Genomic DNA, 7,500 nt, shown 5'->3' with positions numbered 1-7,500 from the left:
TCGTAAAAGAAGAGTTCGAGGGATCCTGGAGAGCTGGTCGGACGTTTGCGTTTCAAGCAGTACTTGAGTTGATTAATCCTGTGTGCGTTCTTTAACATACAACAAGAATGCGACGAAAGGCAGAGCATCGATCTTCTTCCAAACTCAGATTTGGTTATTTAGCTCAAAATGCAACGTTTGTGCGTCTTTTGGTGTGAACGAATCTAACTTGAATACACCAGACAATCGCTTCACCTTATCTTGCGGCTGCAAAATAATTGAGGAAAGCTAAATGTTTTCCGCTTCTTCACAACACTTATAGGTCTGCAATGTGCCCATACAACATCAACAGTACCGCATAATTCACGGGCACACTTGCAGCGGTGCTTTTGATACGAAGGCTGTAAACTATATCTATGTGGTTAAGTTTGTAGGTCGTTCTCAAAACTTGTTGAATACTTTTCTTTAAGAGCGCTGCATCCAGGGCTTTAGTGATTGAAAAAGACATGACCGGATACACAGCTGTCCATTATGCTGCCCGCGCTGGTTATTTGCAGGTATATGAAATTATACTTCGTAACAATGCATTTATACAAATCCATAAGCTGCCGTTCATTGCAACACGATTGCTTGTCGTTTCTTGTCTATTTGTTCAAAACTTTAATGTTGTCGATTCTTGGCAAAGTTAATCGGGTAAGAGCGTTTAAAACACTTTTTGGCATTGTGGTGGCACAATACTCTGTACCTCCAAAGCTGTCGGGAAAATTGAAAAATTGTCAATACAGGTGCACTCGATTGTATGAGAAGATTGTTGTTTTTGCTTTATTTAGGGTGCGTTCGATTGACCGTATTCCGAAATAGGAATACATGGAATAAAAGTTAGAAATCCTTCGTTTTCACGGAGATTCAACGATGTTGTCGCCAGGCGCGAGTGTCGTCGGGGAGAAAGTCAGTGAGATTTCAGTGAGTACATGGGATAAATATCACGTATGCCACCCTTATCATAATGTCCTTTCTTCCACAGCACATAGCACTTTTTATCAGCAAGAACAAAGCAGCTGTTGAAGTCACCTCAGACTCATTGGACACACCCCTTCATATCGTTGCAAGGTATGATATCCTCACGCTGTTTACAAGGTTATGCATGGTACGAAATTCTACGTACTGCTGCGTAGAAAATGGAGAGGATTTTACAATATTCATCTCTTAATTTGGATCATCGGTGAATCGACGGAGAGATATCTGGATGATTATTTGTTTTGCTTGGAACAGGTATGGCTGGCTGGAAATTGCAGAGAGACTGCTTAGTAAGAGAAACGTACGGATCATAAATTTGCAAAACAACCAAGGAAAAACACCTCTGCATTACGCTTGTCATGAAGGGCATGAGCAGATCGCTCAACTCTTATTGATGGAAGGAGCCACCATCGAAAGGTCAGACAATGATATTTTTCTTTTTTTAGTTGCAACCTTCGCTCGCTATCTCGTTTTTATAAGCAATGCTTATCTCCTTGTTTTTCTTAAATGAATGGAACACAACCGATTTCAAGGGTTGGATTTACAACCGATCCATCGACCCATCGAGACCAACCAAATTCTTTCGCCCTTTGTTAAATACAACAGATACCCATGCGTCAAGACATCGACTGGATTTTTCTTTTGATAGGGAAATAATAACTCTCCCGTCTTTATACAGTTAATACGTTCTTCGCCAAATGCGCGTGCGCGCATGAACTAGTCAGCAGGCAGTTAAGGCGTCAATTGTTGTTTTTCTCTGCAGCCATGGTCTTTACATCGAAAGGGTTTATATTGAATATTCGATTTATCTTTATTTTGCTCTTTTTTTTAATACAGTGATCATCATGACCGCACTCCACTTCACATGGCAGCGTTTAACGGCTCAGAAAGATGCATCGATTACATACTTGATGCTCACCCTGAAAGTCTCAATGCTGTTGACAAACATCAGGTAATGACAACAACTTTAAAGTGTCTCGGCAAACCTATGTCCTGTGTTTTTTGAATGTTGGAAAATGATAACAGGCTGGAGCATCTTAAGGATTTTTTTCCTTTTGCTTTGTAGTAATTTTGGTTTTACAGTAATCATACTAAAGGGGAGGTTTAATTTTGTAATCTACCTGCGGTTTTTTTATTGGACATTTCCTTATGATCGCCAACTGTACGAAATCAGTTTGTTTTAGAAGCATTTACTCTCTCAAGTCTCTCAAGCAGTGGTATCATTTTTTGAAAATTTTTGAAGTTTCGTTTAAAGAAATGACGAAACACGTGCAACATTTGTCAGTATTTCGTGGTCTAGAGAGAATTCGCGGTTGAACAGCGTTTCTGTAAACCTTATTTTCTTTCATTTGTTTCCTCATTTTTCCTCCTTACACTATTCCAGAACACAGCTTTAAACATAGCTGCAATCACAGGCCACGCGTCATTGGTGTCTCATCTGCTGTCCGTAAAAGGGCAAGAAATCTTGTTAAACAAATATAAGCAGAATGTTCTTGACCTCGCCATAGCCAATGCCAAAGAAGAAGTTGCCATGGCCATAATTGCACACAGCAGGTACGTCATCATGAGTGATCACGTGATTACATAACTTGAAGGCATTTTATAATTTTCCCGAACTAGAGGAAGTTATCAACTCTAAATGGAGTAGCTCCTCTCTTTATGAGAATCTTTTGGGTTAGTTCTAAATTGGTTACAGCACCACAGGCTTTTTATTTAAATGAAAGGACAGGGCTTGATCGACTTTACAACAGCTCTATAATCTCTGACGTTACCAAAAGCAAGATAATTTGAACAGAAAACTAAACAGGAAGGGCTACCACTCTACAAGAATTCTTGTGCCTAAAAGTACCTAAAAGTGCTTTTAAACCAAACTCGGTAGAAAAAGAATCTCCCAAACACGTCCTCTGGGTCGTCGGAAGCGAGACGCCTGGCCATGCTGATATCGCTCAAAGAGACCGAAACAGCTGTCCGTGGTCTGAAACTGTCTGGGTTGAGTTGCTGTGCGCTTGTACACTGCCAGTAGACTCTCAAGTCCTTTCAAGAAAGGACCATAAACCATAGTACCTGATGTTGGGGCCACGCCCCGTTCTGGGAGGAGGCATCTATCTTTTCGCTAATCTGTTACTGCATAATTAAAACATCGGCGAAATGTGCCCCAAACAGCACTCAGGGTATAAATTAGTCCTGAAAATCCTCCTGGCAGAATGGCTAATACATGCAATTCGCTACGACACATTATACTGGTCAGACCGCGGGGTTAATTTGTGTTTGTGTTTGTGTGCGCAAAGTGCTTTCAAGTTTCTCACTTACGGTTGTCAAGATGGCAAAAAGGGAATAAGCCCAAGATGATGTTAATGTCTTTATGTAACAGTTTATTTCCCGTCTGAACTGAAGGTGGAAGGAAGTGCTGGATTCTGCTGTTGGCGGGGGATTCTCCTTGATACAGACTTTGGTGGAAAGGATGCCTGATGTGGCGGAGGTATGTTTATACTTTTAAATGTTGAGAAAAATGTTTTTGTGTGGGATATCTCACACTATGTTATTTTTCTTTTAGCGCGTTCTTGATCAGTGTGTTGAACGGGATGGCGACCCAGGAAGTAAAGATTTCAAGGTAACCCTCCAGGTCTTCTATAAACTTGCCACGCGATTACAATAAAACAAAACAGGGTATCCCAGCAGGAAAAGATTCCCTTAATTTCTGTAGACGTTTTCCATCGCTGACTTCGCATAGCATTATCTTAGGGCGCTTTCCTTTTGTCAAAACTGGCCAGCCAGACCCATCAGTTTGCAAAAGAAATGCAATAATTTGAAGGAACGCTTTCATGAAAATCCCTCGCATTCTTCCTGAGGAGTGAATATCATCCTCGAAGAGTGTTAATTTGAAGGCGTTGTAGAGTTAGTCCTTCCAAATGCGTGGTCTGGCCGGTCAGTTCTGTCAAATGGAAAACGCCCCTAGTTATTGTCGCCCCATAAGTACATCGAGGCCTTAAACCTCGGTTAATTTGGGTGCTGTGTATATTTAAAATGAAGACACTTGAAGACAAAAATATCCTGCAAGTCATTCTTTTTAGAAGAAGTGGATCGCAGTGTTAAAATGGGATTTTGGAGCTTCGAAAGTTTAACTAATTCAATAAACTGACCCCAAATAGAATTTTTACAAATCCAACTTCCTTGTTTTGAGACTTTTTTTGTGTGTTGCTTCCAGATAACATACAATCTCACTCTAATACAAGGAAAGCAGGATTCAACAAGTACATGGGAACATAACTCTCTTGACGCTCTAAAGGTAAGAAACCCTCAACCCAGAGAAGGGGGTCGTCGGCCGGGTTTTGCGCATTTCATAGAAACAAGTTCTGGTGAACTTCAAAACGGACGTCAGTTTTCTTTAAAGTCCACGATTATATAGCGCGATATGAAACTCTTCATGTGTCTTATCGTTGAGTTTTCGTCTTTCGCGGTCTTTATGCGGCATCCCACAACTTGTTGTAGGAAAAAGGTCCAAAGCGCTACTTTCAAATCACAGTCAGTACTTGTAGGCATACATAGCTCCTGTTTTCTTTTACTGATTTCTCCACTACAAAGAATTTATATGTTAATCGTACTTCTTCACGAAATAACTAAAGAGTAACATCTAGCTTTCTCTATCTGTCAGGAAAATAGCCTGGTAATTTCTTCCTATTTGAAAAGGTGGCTTCGCTTGGCTTGGCTTTGCTTGCCATTTTATTATTGTTACGGTGCAGTGCAGTGTTATCTTCTTTTGTAGACTATGGCGGAACGACGACGGGAGAATTGTTTGACGCATCCTGTGTGCTATTTTCTTATGGCCATCAAATGGTAATTCTTTGAATCAGTTTTGGTTTTAATATTCTAACGGAGGAAAACGTGCTTAAAAGGTTGTCACAATTGGTTTAGTTTGTAGGCATTTTTTTTAAGAAAAGATGCGAGGTTCTGCAATTACCGATTGGTTAATCGGTGACTCAAAGCAAACCACAAAGTTACAGTTCTCACATATTACCGAGAATTGCTTAGCTGGCCTGCGTAGCAAGTGTTCCCGTTTGAACGAAGAGTTCGAAAACGACTTTTTGTTAAACGAAAGAACTCCTTACACATAAGGACGGTGCCGACTAATTCAAAGATATTTTTGCCCGGTTTATGAATATGCGGGAAAAGCAGATCTTAACGGATGTTATTGAAATCCATAAAGAAAATTGGGGGTAGCCACGCATTTTTGAAAGCCTTGCCAGTGTTTCTTCACGCGAAGAGTCCTTGTATAGAATCGGGAGAGCGTACTTTGAGACCCTTCGTTGGACTTGTTCAAGAGCGTCAATGTTTTTCTGTGAATAGAGTGACCAGAGAGGAACAGCATATTCCGGGATACGTATAACCAGGGCCTTGTACAATCGAGAAAAGACTTCTTTGTTTCCTGGACCGTCATTCCTTTTAAGGAAACCCACAATCTTGTTGGCTTTATTTACAACATTTTGCGTTTGGGTATTCCTGGATAGACTAGAAGTCAATGAGACCCCCATATTAACCGTTTCGGTAACTGGCTGAAGCGAGCAACCAGAGAGCTCATAGGAATAGCTAGTATGATCTCTGGCATGGGTTATAAGTAGGACCTCACATTTATCACGGTGAAGACGAAGCTGCCAATTTCCACTCCATTGCTGTAGCGTGTTGAGGTTGAATTGAAGTTGTTTCTCGTCTTTTTCATCATAAATAGTCCTGTAAACCTTGCTGTCATCCTCAAACAGGCGCATGCTTGATCTGACGCCGGCTATAATGTCGTTAATATAAGCATGGAACAGGACTGGCCAAGTACGCTACCTTGGGGAACATCGGAGTGGACTATCGTCAAAGGAGAAAAATAGGGGCGGAAGGACACTCTTTGTTTTCTACCAGTGATAAAGTCGGTTAGCCAGTTAAGAACAGATTTCCACCAATTCCGTATCCCTTCAACTTCACCAGCAGACGCTGATGAGGAACAGAGTCGAGTGCTTTTGTAAAGTCCAATAAAATTACATCCACTTTATGCGATTCATGCGAATGGAAATTATCGAGTAATTGCGATAAACAAGAACGCTTTTTAAATGGCAACAGGAAAGCCAGGTTGGTTGATGTATTATATTCATTATTTGTTTGTTTATTTTGCAGGAAGAAATTTGGTTGGATAACGTTCATTGCTAATCTGTTATTGTACCTGGCTTTCTTGTTACCGTTCACCGCCCTAGCAGTGTACCTTAAGAGCAACGCTTGCGAATTGTGCAGATACCGGTATTGCAACACAACGATGCAAATTCCTGCCGACAATTTAGTACGTATAAACAACTCGGGCATCATTGGCCAAAACAATCCTTTCCACATCATCACGCACTTCCGTCAATAATATTGGGGAACTAATGATTATCAAAGCGGCAACGGAACTAACAACTCTTCTCACTAGCAGCAACTTTTCAATTTTCTTTTGATACCTTTTGTACAATGATTTACCACATATGTTGTATGACATGCCCTGTTCCCGCACTTGGTCAACGCCATGCATGCTACAAAGGGAGTGGCCGTTTTTTTTGCTCGTGTTGTGATATTCACCTTTCGATGAAAAGCCATATTCTTCTCACGCTCCTGAAGCCAATGATGTGCAGCTTACTTTGGAGTAAACATTAATTAACTGCTGCTTTAATTTTTTTCTTGATCTAGAAATGGCACGATGAAGATACTCAATGCAACGATAACAATAAGGTGAAGCAATTATTGGTGGTTGCAGTAGCAATACTTGTTGCAGATAGTGCTATTGGAACCGTTAGCAAGGAATTTACCTACCGATCATTTAGCACAGTGCATTTCGAGAGCTGATATTGAACTAATGATGGATTTATTTTGCCTGTCTCTCTTCTCGGTTTTAGACTGTTACGAGTCTTCATTATATTATGATTATCTTCGCCCTTTTTCACCTCGTAAAGGAAATGGTGCAGCTAATCAGACAGGTAAGAGCGATTTTTCCTTTATTCCTTCGTTATTTGCAGTAGCCTTTTTCTCCACAGACGAATTGTGATGCATCTCTCGTTTCATCTGAGGAAACCTTTTACGCACAATTTTACCAATTTCACGCTCTTTTTCTCAAACACTGCGTACAGTAGTGCTTGTTAAGACTTATCGCATTAAATGGTTAAGTATATTTATAAAATTCCTCAAGTTTAGAAAATAGGTGACATGAACGATTAAAGGTCATAACAGGCGCACTTTCGAAGATCGTTCTTCTTAACTCTGCTATAACCGCGTGTGTCACTTTTTTGTTCTTACCGCATTTTGACTTTATCTGTGATCTATTACTGACCAGACACACGGCAACATGGAATCTATTTGTTAACAAGACGCACTTAAGGATGGTGCCTATTATAATTTGTTATTGCGCATACGTTCTGCAAATCTCGAGATACTCCGATTTCCTATTGCTGGTGCTTATTAATACAGGGATACTTTTGCATGGTTTAAAACTATGCGGAG

At 40.5% G+C, this 7,500-nt stretch overlaps 1 pseudogene; it reads left to right on the top strand.

Annotated features, from left to right (window-relative positions):
• Positions 1–7,500, top strand: part of LOC138022936 (transient receptor potential cation channel subfamily A member 1-like) — a 25,336-nt pseudogene that overhangs the window by 9,937 nt on the left and 7,899 nt on the right.

This window comes from Montipora capricornis, chromosome 11, assembly GCF_036669925.1.
Source record: "Montipora capricornis isolate CH-2021 chromosome 11, ASM3666992v2, whole genome shotgun sequence".
NCBI classification, from domain to species: domain Eukaryota; kingdom Metazoa; phylum Cnidaria; class Anthozoa; order Scleractinia; family Acroporidae; genus Montipora; species Montipora capricornis.
The sequence above is the reverse complement of the archived record's forward strand: the minus strand, read 5'-3'. Positions and strand labels throughout refer to the sequence as shown.